This window comes from Helianthus annuus, chromosome 10 (genome assembly GCF_002127325.2).
Source record: "Helianthus annuus cultivar XRQ/B chromosome 10, HanXRQr2.0-SUNRISE, whole genome shotgun sequence".
In the NCBI taxonomy this organism is placed as follows: domain Eukaryota; kingdom Viridiplantae; phylum Streptophyta; class Magnoliopsida; order Asterales; family Asteraceae; genus Helianthus; species Helianthus annuus.
In genome coordinates, this window is record NC_035442.2 from 151,566,051 (window position 1) to 151,585,507 (window position 19,457).

A 19,457-nucleotide genomic window follows, 5' to 3' on the forward strand; every position below is an offset into this window, starting at 1 on the left:
ACGTTAGGTGTATCTCCTTACGTAAGCATATCACCTTAGCATGGTAGCGGGATAGCCAATCCATTCCAACGACCACTTGAAATTCACCCATGGACATGGGTATTAAATCAATGGAGTATTCCTCGCCATCGATATTCAATTTGCATTCCCGACATACATCACAAACAAGAAAACTTTTGTTATTACCTACTTCTACTTCCATTGGCATAGGTAATTTTGTTAATGTAAACATGGGGTTTTGAATAAATCTATGTGAAACAAAAGACTTATTCGCACCTGTATCAAATAAAACACGTGCAAGGATCGAATTTATAGTAAATATACCTGTAACCACGTCAGGTTCCATTTTTGCTTCAGCAGCAGTGATTTGGAACGACCTTGCCTTAGCTTTTGGGGTCTCATCCCTAGAGTCGGTACTCTCTTTCTTTCCCACCAATTCCGGACATTGTGACTTTTTATGACCCGGTTGGTAACATTTATAGCACACCGTTACTTTGTCGGGGCAATTTGCAACCCCATGCCCTATCTTGCCACATGCCACGCAAGGTTTGTTCTTGAAATAACATTCACCTTTATGAGTGCGTCCACATGTTTTGCAACTCGGAGATCCTCCTTTTGCACTTCCTTTCTTCGAAGATTCAGCTACCTTCGGCTTCTTTGTGGGACTCGGGTTTTCATCCAAGGCCCTCCTTTCACCTCTTTCAACTTGCCTTTTCAGTTCAATCTCGCGTTCCCGCGCCGCATTGATTATATCGGTGAGGCTTTCATAATGTGAGGGAGTCATGAACTCCCTATATTCAGCCCTAAGCATGGTGTGATAATAATAAATTTTCTGTTCTTCAGTTTTAACCAAGTCATCACAAAACTTGAGCTTATCCATGAACATCCCCGTAATCTTATCAACGGTTTCCCCCTTTTGCCTCAATTGCATGAATTCTTCCTTTATCTTATTTATCACCGCCTTGGGGCTGTGATGTTTGAGGAATGGTACTTTGAAAGCTTCCCAAGTCATCGCCCTTATTGTTTCAACACCCCTTTCGTTTCTGAGGTTGTCCCACCAATCCTTGGCTTGGCCTCTAAGTTGGCCAGTTCCATACGCCACGAAGTCACTTTCATCACAATGCGTTCGTTCGAAAACACCTTCAATATCGCTTATCCACCTTTGACAAGCAATTGGATCTACCTCTCCATTGAAAACCGGGGGCTTGCACGCCATAAACTTGTTGTAAGAACAACCTTTCTTTTCCTTAGCCTTGCCCCTATCACTGGTAAGATCTTCTCTTAGTTCACCAATTCTTTCTTCCATAGTCGAAAGTAAGGTGTTTTGCATTCTTTCCACAAATCTTGGTAGACTAACTTCGATGGCCCTACCAACTGCCTCGGCAATCTTCTCTTTCAACTCGTCGGTAGTGAGGGATAGAACATTGTTACTAGCACCTCCCGACATCTTCTTACTGAAATGTTAAAATGATCCATTAAATAATCTTGTTCAATCGCTCTCATGCTCTTACATGAGACTTCGTACTTATTTTCCGGCCAAGTATATAACTTTGCCTTATCATCTATACTAAGTGTACTTCCCGGGTTCGAGTATATCACTATACTCCTCCCATACACAATAAATCGTTACCCTTTTTAATCTTTTTTTTTTTAAATTTAATTTGCTTTAAGTAAATTCTTACCGGATGTTGATCAAGCCTTGAACCGAACACAATTCTCTTTAACCTTAGCTCTGAATACCAACTTGTAACACTCTACTTAAAATACGTCATATTTAAACCGACTAGATAAGAAGGATCATAGTCATTAAAATATTTAGTACATAAGTGTCTGAAAACTACCACTTAACTTAAGGGACACATAAGTAATTCTTTCATTACAAAAGTTTTCAGAAAATGAACTCCTAAAACAAAAGTGAAGATCATCTTCTTGAAAGTGTTCGGTTCATAAGCTTTGAGTTGATCACCATCCGCTTGATTGACTTACTTGAAATCTGGAAATTTAACAAAATATCAAGGTTAGAATCCCTCAAATTTCATATAATTAAGCGTACGTTTAAATCGGATTCAAAGTATGAAAATTATACAAAACTTGACATTCTTGGCAAGGCTCCACCGTAAATTACGGTGGTCACCGTAATTTACGGTGAGAGCTGGATGTTTAAGGTTCTACCGTAAGTCAGTAGAAAACTGCCGTAATGAATTACCCTCCACCGTAAATTACGGTGGTACCGTAATTTACGGTGGCTTCTGCATTTTCCTCCTAATTGCTGTTTTGACCCGTTTGTACCGATTCCTGCACTTTTCGGCCATCTAAGTGCAGCACGGGGTATTCCTTCGCAACAAGTACGACCCATTTCGGATCCCTTGCTTCAACACACACGCTCCCATTACCGGTTTGCGTGATTCTACTATTCCTCCCATTACCCCATACCCGGGCTTATGGACTACGGATGAGGTACTTCCGTTACCCGGTTTGTACCCATCAATTATTTACTCATTTGGGATTGCCATTATGAAGTCCATCACTTTAGACAACCCAACCAACACGATTCTAAATTGTTCAAACTAGCAACCCATATATTTAGAAAACTAAATTATCATCATTATAGTAGCGTCAACTACGTACCTTAAAGCTTTCCCTTTAAGCGAGCGTCCGTACCGGCTTGACTCCCCGACGCCTCACTCGTATTGCCTAAAAACATACAAGCCAATTATCATTAGAACCATTCGGCTCATAACTAAGCTTGTTACTTTACCAACACCACATTAGTGTCGATTAGTGTCTTTTAGGCATTTTATCAAACATCTTGTGTGCATGATTTCTTACAATTTGTAACTAAGCTTAACATTCATCATTTAACCATGATAAACATCAACATAGGCAATTTTGCTAAATCTTTACACCAATAATCTCTGAATCTTGTTCATAAAGCTTGAATTACTCTAGGACACATCAAAATCCTAATGTTTCATACCTTTCTACAAAACCCACATATCACCTCTAATGGTGATCATGAATTTTGCAAGAATTAAACCAAATTTCAGCAAGGAATCTACTAGGGTTCATCCTTATACACTATTTCAATTAAAACAAACATCATGCATGACCAGATTTGAATCCTATGATTTTATCCAAAATCTAAGGTAGAACCAAGTCATGAAATTTTGCATACCTTACAATCTCCTAGTCAAGGTGATCACAACCCTATATTCAGATTTCAATTCGGACTTGTTTTGCACCTTCAATTGATGGATTTTGTGAATTTAGGGTTTGAGGGGAATCCCCTTCGTTCCTGCGTTCTTGATCGATCAAACACACACTTAGGTGTGTGTTTGATGTGTTATTTTTTTACTAATAGTAATTTAAGTTCCAGAATTTGCAAGTTTGGTCCCTCAATTTCACATGGGTTATAAAACAAGGGTTTTTAATTATACTTTGTCGTATTATGTTAAGATTTCTACTAACTAGGTTATCTTTCCTAGTCTTTTATCTTAACTTACTACTAGTATTTAGTTTAAAATGTAACATTAATATTTTCGGGGTGTTACACCTGCGGACAAAATGGTTAGAAATAAATAGAGTAATAACTAAACTATCATGATGAGGATCCTGGATGTTAATGCGGTCATCCTCATTAAATGTTATCGTATTTCCTTCCGAGATACTTGATGTTCGGATAGGTTTTTCTCCATTATCCATTTTTGCTTCCTTTGCATGCCTTTTACCCGCTGAGAAGGATGTACCACAGATGTCTGATCCTCCAGAAATAAAGTTGATCACTTGTGCATTCGCCGGAGGGGCTAGAGCCTTTTCAGGGATCCTTTCAGGATCCTGAGCCCTTTGCTTTTTTCTTCCCAACAACTCTTTTAGATGCCCCTTGCTTAGCAGATATCCAATTTCCTTTCTTAATGCGATGCACTCTTCAGTTAGATGCCCGAAATCCTCGTGGTATGTGTTTTGGTCAAAAATCACACAAGGATAATGTAACCAAACTTTATGTAAACGGGGTATGATGCTTGGTTAATTATGAAAGTAAAGGATCACTTCTGTGATAAAGATGCAAAGACACAATGATTTATACGAGGAAAAAGCCCTTGATCAATATATGATCTCCGCCATAAAAAACCTCGGGTGATGGCAACTACCGATCACCAAACTTCAATATAAGAACAAAATGGTTACAATTTCGGATGATAATGAGCTGAGTACAAGGATCACTATTGTTTCGAGTGTCTAAGTGTGTGAGAGTTGCGTTGTATGTCGTGTGTCCTTTTCCGAATGAGGAAGAGTGGTATTTATACGTGTGTAGGTGACCTATTTTAGGTAGCTAAACTAATATTCAGCTCATTACCCCTTTAGAAATGAGATACAATCTAGCCTAAATAGCCGCCCATAAATCAAGCCAAGTTTCCATATTCTGTGCAACGTCTATCTTCAATTAAGCTCTTGCCATAATTGTGAAGACGCGTCCCTTGATCATGATGCCTAGAGCGTATCCTGCTAGATGTTCCTGCAAAACAATATTGTATTAAGCGGAAGTGGCCGTTAGTATGAGGATCACTATAATGTCCCATGATCCTGATCCTGAAGTCCTGCTGAGGATCACTGTCTGCCAAAGAAACAAGGATTACTGGTTAGGATCACGTATAAGGATCACCTATAATAAAAATCCAGCCCTAACAATTGCCCCCAAAATATAAGGAGTTAATTGTAAATAGACGAGTTATATTTTGTTTCGATCTTATCTCTAACGGGCGACTCCAAGAAACTAGCCGTTACACCCGGACTAGCCGTTGCGATCATCACGTCATAGATGTGACAACCCCTGCAGATCATGATTATAAATAGGAGATAGGGTGAGGATCAGTTTGTATTTAAATTCAAGATACACTCCCTTTATATTCTGCACCGAAGATTGATCAGGTATTCTTCTCTTTCTCTCTTTTTTCTCTTTGCTCTGTTTTCTGCTCCTACTCTGTTTCCGTCCCGTCACAAATATGTTGCTCCGGAATTCTCCACACAAGGATTCCAAGAAGGATAGTCCCTTAAAAAGCCAGGGGATTATCAAGGATTCTCCTACGGAGAGGTGCTGCTTTACTGATGTTCACATAGACAAAATTCGTCATTGCTTTCCGGCGAATGCTGTTTTCAAGTCCTTCACACCTACCGCTCTGAGTGACTCTGTTTCGAATACCTGGGTGGCTTTTCCTGCTACTCCATTCACCATAGGGTATTCATATCCTTTTCCATCGTTCACCCAATCTTTCTTTTCCTTAACCGGCATCTCATATATCCAAGCTATGCCGATGATCTGGAGGGTTCTGTATACCTTTGAGAGGATCATCGAGCAGGAAGGGATTGATCTGGGGATGGCGGAGTTAGCTGAGTTTTACGATCTCACCACCTTTGGTTCTCACCGGTATTTGTTGAAACGGAAAGCCGGGGAGGATCATCCTGTCTTCAAGGTCACTAAGAACGATACAAACTGGAAGCGTCGCTTTTTCTTTGTTAGGAGGGATTCCATCCCGGATGGGAAGGATCTGCCCAAGGAATGGGCCACTCATGGTAGGGTAGAGGATCCTCGAAGGATCACTATCAGTCCTGTCTCATATAATGAGGATCACTAACATCTCTTTTTATCTCTTGTGCAGCTATATCCATTGCTCATCTGAAATTAAGCCCTGCTGCAAAAGAGAGAGTCCTAGCTTTTAAAAAGCTTAATCCTGAAGTCAGAAGTTTCCAAGTCACCGTCCAAGATTCTCAAGAAGTATCCTCTGCATCTGCCACTATGTCAAGTAAGTATCCTTATAGAAAATAAATTATATGTAGGATTGTTTGATTAATAAAGCAACTTATCTTGTTTTTTGGTTGTGTAGGTGCTGGAAAGTCTGCCAGGTCTGTCAAATCTGCTTCTAAATTTGGGATAGATGATCTCACCAACGTCAAGTCTTCGAGGAAGAAGGCTCCTGCTGCCAGTCCTTCAGTTTCAGCCCCCAAGGCACCTATCCGGGGCAAGGGAAAAAAGAGGAAAACCTCTGAAGATCTCCAAGGATTTCCCCTCCTCCGTCAGCAATTCCTTGACTACGTGAATGAGGTAAGGATCACTGCCCCTGTTGGTTATCCGTTTCGAATATCCTGTTTGTGTATCCTGTTTCTTTGAGGATCATCCGGTTCTGAACTTACCTCATTTCCCTCTTTGCAGAAACTTGCCGAGATCGAGACCTATCTCGGCCATGTTGAGGATCAAGAGAGCCAGATTGCCGACCTTCAACAAATGGGCGTGCTTAAGGATCTCAAGATAGCAGATCTTGAGAAGGAACTCCGGGCCACGAAGGATGAGGCTGCTCAGAGGTTGATCGATATGGACAACGAGAAGCAGGAGATCACCCAAGATGCCAAGGTCTCCGCGGCAATTGCTATGTACAAGATACAACTTCAGATGGCTGAGGAGGCTCAGGATCCTACCTTTGACAAAGGCTCGTGGGACGTTGAAGGTTGGAAGGCAAGGCTGGCGGACCTGGAGGACGAGGATGAGGCTGAGGAGATCCCCATGCTGGAAGGTGGTGATGCTGAGAAGGATCAAGGTGGAGATGCTGGTGGTGATGGAGCAGCAGAGGTGTGAGCTGCTGGATTGGGCGATGATGGATATTGTTGACTAGGCCGGAGCCCAATTTTTTAGGTTTGGTAGTGGTTTTTTGTGGTTGTTGATGGTTTGAAACAATTATGGTCTGTAATCTCTGAACAATAGTTTCTTAGGGTTAAGGATCCTGAATCCTTTGAACAATAGGTAGGATTACAAAAGGTGGAGGGATCCTCTGTTTGGGGGATGAAACCTTTGTGATCCTGCCGCTTTTAATTCCTGCACAATGCTAAGACCGCATAGACAATGGACACCCTTTGCCAACCCATGTGGACGGGCCACGTTTTGCTGGTAGAAATGTGGGTTGGCAATTTTGACAACTTTCTTGAAAGGGTTAATGATCCTTTTGTTTAATAATATAACTTTAACTTTTCTGGCTTATCTCGTGTTGTTATCCTTATCTTCTTGTTTCTTAGTTGTTTTTGTAGTATATTTGTTAAAGTGGCAAGAGTTGAAAATATATTTAATAAAGTTAGGATATGATCCTAGATCAAATATCCTGATATTGAAAATATTCAAAGTATTTTAGTTCAAGGACCATAGGTTTGGTTGTCAAAGTATAAGGGTTGGTTAGGATAATGAGTATAATCAAAATAGTCAAGGATCATACCTGAGGATCCAAGTTAGGATCCTAACCTTCAATCGAGACAATCGTAGATAAAATTTTGATGGATAATAAGGATTAAGGATCCTTATGTGTTTTACCTTTGATAATCCTGAAAAACGAAGCACAACTTGGGACTAAGCCAATGTAAGAAATAAATTAGTAACTGGGGACATGCCCAAAGGATAACTGAGAATGATCCCGGAGGATCACTGGGGACAAGCCCAAAGGATAACTGGGGACAAGCCCAAAGGATCGTATGTAAACTGGAGTATGGCCCTTACTGGCGACTATCCAAACTTGGTGACATGAAAATGTCAAAACCTTAGCTAACGTGAAAACGTTAGAAACCTTAGGAACGGATGTATGGTACGTCTACCATTATACGTAGGATCCTAAATATAGCCAGTACGATGAGGTTGTCAGCCCCGGAAGTGGGTACTGGTCCCAAAGACGTGAACTATATCAGGATCATCGTGCGCTGCTGGCGGAAAATGGGGATAATCCCAAGGATAACTGGGGTTGGACCCAAAGACTTGCGGTGCTCTCGAAGATCTTTGACGATATGCGGAGGATACCTGAACTAACATAACTCAAATGGTTCGTGAGAAGAGGATGAGGGATTCGTGATCCTCATCCTTAGGTAAAAAGTAAGAAAATGTAATAGTTTCTAGGATAAGCATATTACCAGAGTAAGGATCACTGATATCACCGGGATCCTTCAAGGATACTTTAATGTAAGGATCACATGCATGAAGGATCATGTTCACATGAAATATTTCTTTAAGTGAACAGCATTCCAGGCTCTTGGTAACAAATTTCCTTCCATGGTTAGCAACCTGTATGCCCCCTTTCCTGCTTCAGCTTCAATCAAGTAGGGACCTTCCCATTTTGGTGCTAACTTCCCGTCGGCAGGATTGATAGTATTTTGAAATGCTTTTCTTAACACCATATCTCCGACTTGGAACTTCCTTATTCTAACATTTTTGTTGTAGGCACCAGCCTTTTTTTGTTGGTAGCTTGCCATCCTTATCCTAGCTAGATCCCTGATTTCTTCAATAGTGTCCAAATCCTGAGCTAGAATTGTAGCATTTTCTTCAGGATCACGAGTACTTGTTCTAGCAGTTGGGATCACCATTTCTGTTGGGATCACTGCTTCTGCCCCAAATACTAAAGAGAAAGGTGTTTGACCAGTGGCATTCTTGGGAGTTGTTCTTGTTAGGGCCGGATTTTACTGTAGGTGATCCTTACGCATGATCCTAACCAGTGATCCTTCTTTCTTTGGCAGACAGTGATCCTCAGCAGAACTTCAGGATCAGGATCATGGGACATTATGGTGATCCTCATACTAACGGCTACTTCCACTCAATACAATATTGTTTTGCAGGAACATCTAGCAGGATATGCTCTAGACATCATGATCCAGGAACGCGTCTTCACAAATATGGCAAGAGCTTAATCGAAGAAAGACGTTGCACAGGATATGGAAACTAGGCTTGATTTATGGGCAGCAATTTAGGCTAGATTGTCTTTATTTCTAAAGGGGTAATGAGCTGATATTTAGTCATTTTACCTAAAATAAGTCACCCACACATGTATAAATACCCATCTTCCTCATTCGGAAGAACACACACGACATACGACACAACTCTCAAACACTTAGACACTCAGTGATCCTTGTACTCAGCTCATTACTATCCGAAGTTGTAATCATATTCTTGTTATATTGAAGTTGGTGATCGGTAGTTGCCATCACCCGAGGTTTTTTATGCCGGAGATCATTCATTGATCAAGGGCTTTTTCCTCGTATAAATCATTGTGTCTTTGCATCTTTTATCACAGAAGTGATCCTTTATTTTCATAATTAACCAAGCATCATACCCCGTTTACATAAAGTTTGGTTACATTATCCTTGTGTGATTTTTGACCAAAACAGTTTGGCGCCCACCGTGGGGCAATTGGTGCTTCATTCATAAGAAGATCTTTTGTTCGAAATCATCTCAGAGAGTAACATGGCTTCATCATTGAAGAACACGTCCACAGCGATGTCGGCGGTCACTTCATCACAAATCACCTTACTTCCTCCACCGGCAGGATCTCAGAGAAATACTGAGAAGAGATCAACTCCCACTTCCTCTAAACCTCTATCTTCTTCTGCTATGAATTCTTCTATTCCCAGTACTAGTGATGTATTTGCTTTAATTTTGCAGATGAAGGATCGTATGCAGCGGCAAGATGAAACTAACGAAAGGATCCTCAGGGAAATTGGAGATCTCAAAAGACAAAAGAAAGCGGCAGAGGATCATTCTCCACTGATGCCCAAATCCTTGAGCTTTGATACTCCAATGATCACTTCCCAGCCATCGGGGATCCCGGACGTGCAAATTATAGGGGAGTCAAGAGGATCACATCTCAACTCGGCAGCAATGACTCAGACATCAGGCTCACATTTTCAGCCCGTAGGATCCTATCCCCAGTACATGGGATCCTTCAGGAACTCGGGAGCCTATCCGGAGACACAGCAGTTTCCAGGATCCTACTTTGTTCCAGGATCATCCCAGGTTCAAGGATCCTACTTTGTTCCAGGATCATCCCAGGTTCAAGGATCCTCCTTTGTTCCAGGATCATCCCAGGTTCAAGGATCCTCCTTCGTTCCAGGATCATCCCAGATACCAGGATCCTTACAGATGCCAGGATCCCTAAAAAGTTTGCAAACAGGGAGTCTAGATGTCCATCAAGGGGACTTCATTCCAATGCAGACCATTGCTTCCACTGGTCCCTCGGTTGTTCCAGAATCCCAGCAATATGGATTCCCTAACTTGAACCCAATGGGAGGTAACACTTTAAATAATTATCCTACTACTAACCTTGGATTCATGCAGGATACAGGTACCAATCATGCTATGGCCAGGGAATTACAGAAACTAAAGGACATGATCTCAAGTGTTCCAGGGGTAGTCAAGCCTATCCCAGAGATTGCGGATGGAAGCCACAAGGTATCCCGTTTTGCACCACCAATTTGTGATGCAGAGGTACCCAAAAGGTTCCATATCCCTACCATGAAGCTGTATGATGGCACAACGGATCCAGAGGAGCATATAGCACAATACAGGGAGAGGATGGAGATCAATCCTATCCCAGAAAAATTGAAGGAAGCATGCCTATGTAAAGGATTTGGATCCACTCTTACTGGATCAGCTCTTAAGTGGCTGTTAAGTCTTCCTCCTTACTCTATTACTTCATTTGCCAATTTAGTTAATTTATTCAATAACCAATTCTCTTGTAGTAGAAAATTTGAAAAATTAACTAGTGATCTGTACAGGATAACTCAAAATCATAACGAATCATTAAGGGATTATATAACTAAATTTAGTAAAGAATCCTTGGACATTCCCAACTTGGATATGGCTACGGCTGTTGAAGCCTTCAAAATGGGACTGCTTAAAGATTCATTATTCTATGATGATCTTGTTATGACACCATGCAGGAATTTAGATGAAGTAAGAACTCGAGCACTCAGGTTTATCCGGTTAGAGGACGACAAGAGGATCCAGGAAAGACAAGTAGGATCCTCAAAACAAGATAAGCAAGGATCCTCCTTCAAAAGCAACAAGTTCAAATCCTACCATAGAAATGAGAACAAGAATGTGCATGCTGTTGACCAAGAAGAGGATGATGAAGAATATCCTCCAATCTCAGAATATTGTTTTTCCGTTGATAATCATGAACTAATCCTTGCAATGCAGAATCTAGGTGAAAAAGCTAGATGGCCCAGGAAGAATGACAAACCATCCGGGACTAAGGATAAATCCAAATGGTGTGCATACCATGAGGATTTCGGGCATCTAACTGAAGATTGCATAGCCTTAAGAAAAGAAATTGGATACCTGCTAAGCAAGGGGCATCTAAAAGAATTGTTGGGGAGAAAAAAGCAAAGGACCCAGGATCCTGAAAGGATCCCTGAAAAAGCTCCGGCACCTCCAGCAAACGCACAAGTGATTAACTTTATATCCGGAGGATCAGACATTTGTGGTACATCCTTTTCAGCGGCCAAAAGACATGCAAAAGAATCAAAAATGGATAATGGAGAAAGGCCTATTAGAACCTCAAGTGTCTCAGAAGGGAAGATGATAACATTTGATGAGGACGATCGCATTAACATTCAGGATCCTCACCATGATAGTTTAGTTATCACTCTCTTTATCTCTAACCATTTTGTCCGCAGGATCCTTATTGACGGAGGGAGCTCAGTGAACATTATCCAGCTTGATGTCTTGAAGAAGATGGGAATCCCAGAATCAGACATCACACCAAGATCCTCCGTGCTTGTAGGATTCAGTGGGGAAACAAAGAAAACTCTGGGGGACATCAAACTCCCAATCTACGTGGAAGGATTACATAATTATCAGAAATTTTGTGTTATTGACTGTTTATCTTGTTGCAACGTTATCCTTGGCAGGCCTTGGATACATGATATGAAAGCAGTCCCATCTACCTACCATCAATGTGTGAAGCTCCCTAGCCCATGGGGAATAATCAAGATCGATAGTGACCAGCAGGAGGCTAAGGATTGTTATACCTCATCTATGAAGCCAACTTCGAAGCCAAGGGAGCAATAGCAATTACAGTATCCTCCAAGGAATGTCTTGGAGGCAAGGGAACAAGATGTAGATGAAATCCTCTTGGATCCTAGTGATCCTGAATCAAAAATCTATATCGGATCAGGGATCCTTGGCGAGATGAAAGAAGACATGATATCCTTCCTCAAGAGAAGAAAATCTACCTTTGCTTGGAAACATGAAGATATGACAGGTATATCTAAGGATATTATTACTCACAAACTTGGCATTGACAGGTCTATCAAGCCAATCCATCAAAAAAGGAGGAAGTTTGCACCAGAAAGGAATGCCATTATCCAAGAAGAAGTAGAGAGACTACTTCGAGCAGGTATGATCAGAGAGGTAAAGTATCCAAAATGGTTAGCCAATGTGGTTGTTGTCCAAAAGAAAAACGGAAAGTGGAGGGTATGTGTCGATTTCACTGATTTGAATAAGGCATGTCCCAAGGATCCTTTCCCATTACCCCACATTGACTCTATGGTGGATGCAACAGCGGGGCATGAACTGTTAACTTTTATGGATGCATCATCTGGATTCCAACAAATCCAGATGGAACCATCTGACCAAGAGGATACAGCCTTTATGACCCCAACCGGTTTATATTGTTATATTGCCATGCCTTTTGGACTAAGAAATGCAGGTGCAACATATCAAAGGCTGGTAAATATGATGTTCAAAGATCAAATTGGAAAAACTATGGAGGTGTACATAGATGATATGGTGGTCAAGTCGAAAAAAGCTGAGGATCACCTAAGGGACTTGGAAGAAGCATTCGATATCCTTGATAGTTACAACATGAAACTTAATCCTTCAAAATGCCATTTTGGTGTTAAGGCAGGAAAGTTCTTAGGATACATGGTAACCCAGAGGGGCATTGAAGCAAGCCCGGAACAAATCAAAGCATTAATAAATATCAAATCTCCTGCCAATGCCAAGGATGTCCAAAGACTGACAGGCAGGATAGCAGCTTTGAACAGGTTCATATCGAAATCCTCAGAAAAATGTAAAGAATTCTACGATATCCTAAGGAAGAATAAGAAGTTTGAATGGACTGAGAAACATGAGAACGCTCTACAAGCCCTCAAAGAATATATGTCCTCAGCACCAGCACTAGCAAAACCGGAAAAAGGAGATGTGTTATCCTTGTACCTGGCGGTATCCTCAACCGCTGTAAGTGCAGTCCTTGTCAAGGATCATGAAGGTACACAATATCCTATCTACTATGTAAGTAAAAGTTTACTTGATGCCGAATCCAGGTACTCACACCTCGAAAAACTTATCCTTGCATTAATCATGGCATCCACTAAGCTAAGACATTATTTTGAAACCCATACTATTATTGTTAAAACTAATTTTCCAATTAAGAATGTCCTCAGGAAACCAGATATGTCAGGGAGAATGGCTAAGTGGGCAGTAAAGCTTAGTGCCCATGATATAAGATACGAACCAAGAACAGCTATTAAATCTCAGGCACTAGCTGACTTTGTGGCTGATTTCAGTAGTGATCTACAAAAAGAAGCAGAATTGGAGGTTCAGCAGTTGGATGAGACCAAGGATCCTTGGATACTACACACTGACGGATCCTCAAATATCAAAGGCACAGGGCTAGGGATCCTACTAAAATCGCCACAGGGGGACATAATACCCCACTCCATAGCCTGTGAGTTCCAAGCAACTAACAATGAGGCTGAGTATGAAGCCTTAATTGCGGGCTTACAAATTGCTAAGGATACGGGGGTAAAGTATCTCAAAGTATATGTAGATTCATTATTGATCACTAATCACTTTAACGGATCCTATGCTGTTAAAGGTGAAAAACTAACAAAATATTTAGAGATAGTCAAAGAATTGGCACTCTCTTTTGTTTCTTTTAGCTTAACACAGGTACCAAGGGAGGATAACACGGAAGCTGATGCATTGGCCAACCTAGGATCATCCTTGAAGATTCCAGAAGATATAAGTATCCCTATCATCCATATCCTGGCTCCTGCTATTAAAAATCAGGTGGCCATGGAAATAGAAGAGGATACTGCAATGATCCCTAGTGAAGAAGCCCAATCTTATTCAGGATCATGGATCTCACCAATCATGAGATACTTGCAACATGGGGAGATTCCAACGGGAGAAAATCCTAGAGCTTTCAGGATTAAGGTATCTCAATTTGCAATCTTAAATAATGTGCTATATAAACGATCCCTTGCAGGACCATATTTAAGATGTATTGAAGATCCTGAAATTGAAGAAGTGTTGAGAGACTTCCACGAAGGAGATTGTGGAAACCACACTGGGGGCAGGGCATTATTCTCAAGGATCCTTAGAACAGGATACTACTGGCCAACCATGAAAAGGGATGCTATAGAGTATGCTAAGAAATGTGATCCTTGCCAAAGACATAGCAATATCCTTCACCAACCAGCTGAATTACTACACCCCATACCATCCTCTTGGCCATTCATGAGATGGGGAATGGATATAGTTGGCAAGCTCCCTAAAGCACCTGGTGGAAAAGTATTTATGCTTGCCATGACTGACTATTTTTCCAAGTGGATAGAAGCTGAAGCCTTCGCTCAAGTCAGAGAAAAGGAAGTCATACCCTTCATTAAAAGAAACATTATAACTAGATTTGGCATTCCCTCTGAAATTGTATGTGATAATGGCTCCCAATTCATTGGAAGCAGAACCACTAACTTTTGTGACAGTTGGGGAATCAAGATGATCACATCAACACCAGTTCACCCACAAGCCAATGGTCAAGCAGAATCATCCAACAAGATCATCATCAACAATCTGAAGAAGAAGCTAGGATCCAAGAAAGGGAAATGGGCAGAAGAGTTACCTTATGTCCTATGGGCTGATAGGACAACTCCCAAGAATGCCACCGGTCAAACACCCTTCTCTTTAGTATTTGGGGCAGAAGCAGTGATCCCAACAGAGATGGTGATCCCAACTGCTAGAACAAGTGCTCGTGATCCTGAAGAAAATGCTACAATCCTAGCTCAGGATTTGGATACTATTGAGGAAAACAGGGATCTAGCTAGGGTAAGGATGGCAAGCTACCAACAAAGGATGGCTGGTGCCTACAACAAGAATGTCAGGATAAGGAAGTTCCAAGTTGGAGATATGGTGTTGAGAAAAGCATTTCAAAATACTATCAATCCTGCTGACGGGAAGCTAGCACCAAAATGGGAAGGTCCCTACTTGATCGAAGCTGAAGCAGGAAAGGGGGCATATAGGTTGCTAACCATGGAAGGAAACTTGTTACCAAGAGCCTGGAATGCTGTTCACTTAAAGAAATATTTCATGTGAACATGATCCTTCATGCATATGATCCTTACATTGAAGTATCCTTGAAGGATCCCGGAGATATCAGTGATCCTTACTCTGGTAATATGCTTATCCTAAAACTATTGCATTTTCTTACTTTTTGCCTAAGGATAAGGATCATGTATCCTTCATCCTCTACTCACAAACCATTTGAGTTATGATAGTTCAGGTATCTTCAGCAAATCGTCAAAGATCTCCAAAAGCACCACAGATCCTTGGGTACAACCCCAGTTATCCTTGGGATTATCCCCAGTTTCCGCCAGCAGCGCACGATGATCCTGGTATAGTTCACGTCTTTGGGACCAGTACCCACTTTCGGGGCTGACAACCTCATCGTACTGGCTATATTTAGGATCCTACGTATAATGGTGGACGCACCATACATCCGTTCCTAAGGTTTCTAACGTTTTCACGTTAGCTAAGGTTTTGACATTTTCATGTCACTAAGTTTGGATAGTTGCCAGAAAGGGCCATACTCCAGTTTACATACGATCCTTTGGGCTTGTCCCCAGTTATCCTTTGGGCTTGTCCCCAGTTATCCTATGGGCTTGTCCCCAGTGATCCTCTGGGATCATTCTCAGTCATACTTTGGGCATGTCCCCAGTTACTAATTTATCTTTTACATTGGCTTAGTCCCAAGTTATATCTCACTTTTCAGGTTTTGGAAGTCTAAACATATAAGGGTCCTTAATCCTTATTAACTATCAAAGTCTTATCTATGATTGTCTTGATTGAAGGTTAGGATCCTAACGTGGATCCTCAGGTATGATCCTTGACTATTTTTGATTATACTCTTTATCCTAACCAACCCTTATACTTTGACAACCGAACCTATGAGAATTTTCAATATAAGGATATTTGATCCAGGATCATATCCTAAGTTTATTAAACACTTTGTCAACTCTTGTTATTTTAATAAATATAGCAATTGAGAAATAAGAGGATTATTGAAGGATAACAACACAAGATAAGCCAGAGAAAGTTAAGTTATATTATTAAACAAAAGGATCATTAACCCTTTCAAAAAGTTGTCAAAATTGCCAACCCACATTTCTACCAGCAAAACGTGGCCCGTCCACATGGGTTGGCAAAGGGTGTCCATTGTCTATGCGGTCTTAGCATTTTGCAGGAAATAAAGGCGGCAGGATCACAAAGGCTTCATCCCCCAAACAGAGGATCCCTCCACCTTTTGTAATCCTACCTATTGTTCAAAGGATCCAGGATCCTTAACCCTAAGAAACTATTGTTCAGAGATTACAGACCATAATTGTTTCAAACATCAACAACCACAAAAAAACACTACCAATCCTAAAAAATTGGGCTCCGGCCTAGTCTCGAAATATCCATCATCGCCCAATCATGCAGCCTACACCTTCGCTGCTTCATCACCACCAGCATCTCCACCTTGATCCTTCTCAGCATCACCACCTTCCAGCATGGGGATCTCCTCAGCCTCATCCTCGTCCTCCAGGTCTGCCAGCCTTGCCTTCCAACCTTCAACATCCCATGAGCTTTTGTCAAAGGTAGGATCCTGAGCCTCCTCGGCCATCTGAAGTTGTATCTTATACATAGCAATTGCCGCGGAGACCTTAGCATCTTGGGTGATCTCCTGCTTCTCGTTATCCATATCAATCAACCTCTGAGCAGCCTCAGCCTTCATGACCCGGAGTTCCTTCTCAAGATCTCCTATCTTGAGATCCTTAAGCACGCCCATTTGTTGAAGGTCAGCAATCTGGCTCTCTTGGTCCTCAACATGGCCAAGATAGGTCTCAATCTCGGCAAGTTTCTGCAACAGGAGAAGAAAAAGATAAGCATAGGATCAAATGATCCTCAAGAAAAGCAGAATACACAAACAGGATATGTGAAACGGATAACCAACAGGGGCAGTGATCCTTACCTCATTCACGTAGTCGAGGAATTGCTGACGGAGGAGGGGAAATCCTTGGAGATCTTCAGAGGTTTTCCTCTTTTTTCCCTTGCCCCGGATAGATGCTTTGGGAGCTGATGCTGAAGGACTAGCAGCAGGAGCCTTCTTCTTCTTTGAAGATGTGACATTGGCAAGATCACTTATCCCAAATATGGAGGCAGATTTAACAGACCTGGCAGATTTTCCAGCACCTACACAATTCAAAAACAAGATAAGTTCCCTTATTAAATTAAATACTTTTACATAAAACTTACTTTTTATGAGGATACTTACTTGACATTGTGGCAGATGCAGAGGATATCTCTTGAGAATCTTGGATAATGATTTGGAAGCTTCTAACTTCGGGATCAAGCTTTTTAAAAGCTAACACTCTTTCTCTTGCAGCAGGGGTCAATTTTAGGTGAGCAACGGAAATAGCTGCATAAAAGACAAAGGAAAAAAGGCATTAGTGATCCTCATCATATGAGACAGGACTGATAGTGATCCTTCGAGGATCCTCTACCCTACCATGAGTGGCCCATTCCTTGGGCAGATCCTTCCCATCCGGGATGGAATCCCTCTTAACAAAGAAAAACCGACGTTTCCAGTTTGTATCATTCTTGGTAACTTTGAAGATAGGGTGATCCTCCCCAGCTTTCCGTTTCAGCAGATACCGATGTGATCCAAACGTAGTAAGATCATAGAGCTCAGCTAGCTCCGTCATCCCCAGGTCAATTCCTTCCTGCTCAATGATCCTCTCGAAGGTATACAGAACCCTCCAGATCATCGGCATAGCTTGGATGTAAGAGATGCCGGTTAGAGAAAAGAAGGATTGGGTGAAGGATGGAAAAGGATATGAATACCCTATGGCGAAGGGAGTAGCAGGAAAAGCCACCCAGGTATTCGAAACAGAGTCGCTCAAAGCACTAGGATCAAAGGACTTGAAAACAACATTCGTCGGAAAGCAATGACGAATTTTGTCTATGTGGGCATCAGTAAAGCAGCACCTCTCCGTAGGAGAATCCTTAATAATCCCCTGGCTTTTTAAGGGACTATCCTTCTTGGAATCCTTGTGCGGAGAATTCCGAAGCAGCATGTTTGGAACAGAAACAGGGTAGAAGCAGAAAACAGAGCAAAGAAAAATAGAGAGAAGAAGAAAGAGAAGAGTAGAATACCTGATCAATCTTCGAGTGCAGAATATAAAGAGAAGTATCTTGAATTTAAATACAAACTGATCCTCACCCTATCTCCTATTTATAATCATGATCTGCAGGATTGTCACATCTCTGACGTAATGAGCACAACGGCTAGTCCGAACATAACGGCTAGTTTCTTGGAGTCGCCCGTTAGAGATAAGATCGAAACAAAATATAACTCGTTTATTTACAATTAACTCCTTATATTTTGGGGGCAATTGTTAGGGCCGGATTTTACTGTAGGTGATCCTTACGCATGATCCTAACCAGTGATCCTTCTTTCTTTGGCAGACAGTGATCCTCAGCAGAACTTCAGGATCAGGATCATGGGACATTATGGTGATCCTCATACTAACGGCTACTTCCACTCAATACAATATTGTTTTGCAGGAACATCTAGCAGGATATGCTCTAGACATCATGATCCAGGAACGCGTCTTCACAAATATGGCAAGAGCTTAATCGAAGAAAGACGTTGCACAGGATATGGAAACTAGGCTTGATTTATGGGCAGCAATTTAGGCTAGATTGTCTTTATTTCTAAAGGGGTAATGAGCTGATATTTAGTCATTTTACCTAAAATAAGTCACCCACACATGTATAAATACCCATCTTCCTCATTCGGAAGAACACACACGACATACGACACAACTCTCAAACACTTAGACACTCAGTGATCCTTGTACTCAGCTCATTACTATCCGAAGTTGTAATCATATTCTTGTTATATGGAAGTTGGTGATCGGTAGTTGCCATCACCCGAGGTTTTTTATGCCGGAGATCATTCATTGATCAAGGGCTTTTTCCTCGTATAAATCATTGTGTCTTTGCATCTTTTATCACAGAAGTGATCCTTTATTTTCATAATTAACCAAGCATCATACCCCGTTTACATAAAGTTTGGTTACATTATCCTTGTGTGATTTTTGACCAAAACAGATTGCATCCTTGGAGGAGGTGGTGGAAGCACCGGACCAGTAGTAGCAGAAGTTATAGCAGACACAGTAGAAGAGCTCATGCTTGATCTTGAGGCCATTGCAGATAATGTGGCAAAAAGTTTTGAAAACAGAAAACCGATTAATGATTTCACAAAGATTTTTAGTAAAGATAGCACCACTTGCCCCACGGTGCGCGCCATATTGTTTTGGTCAAAAATTACCAAAGC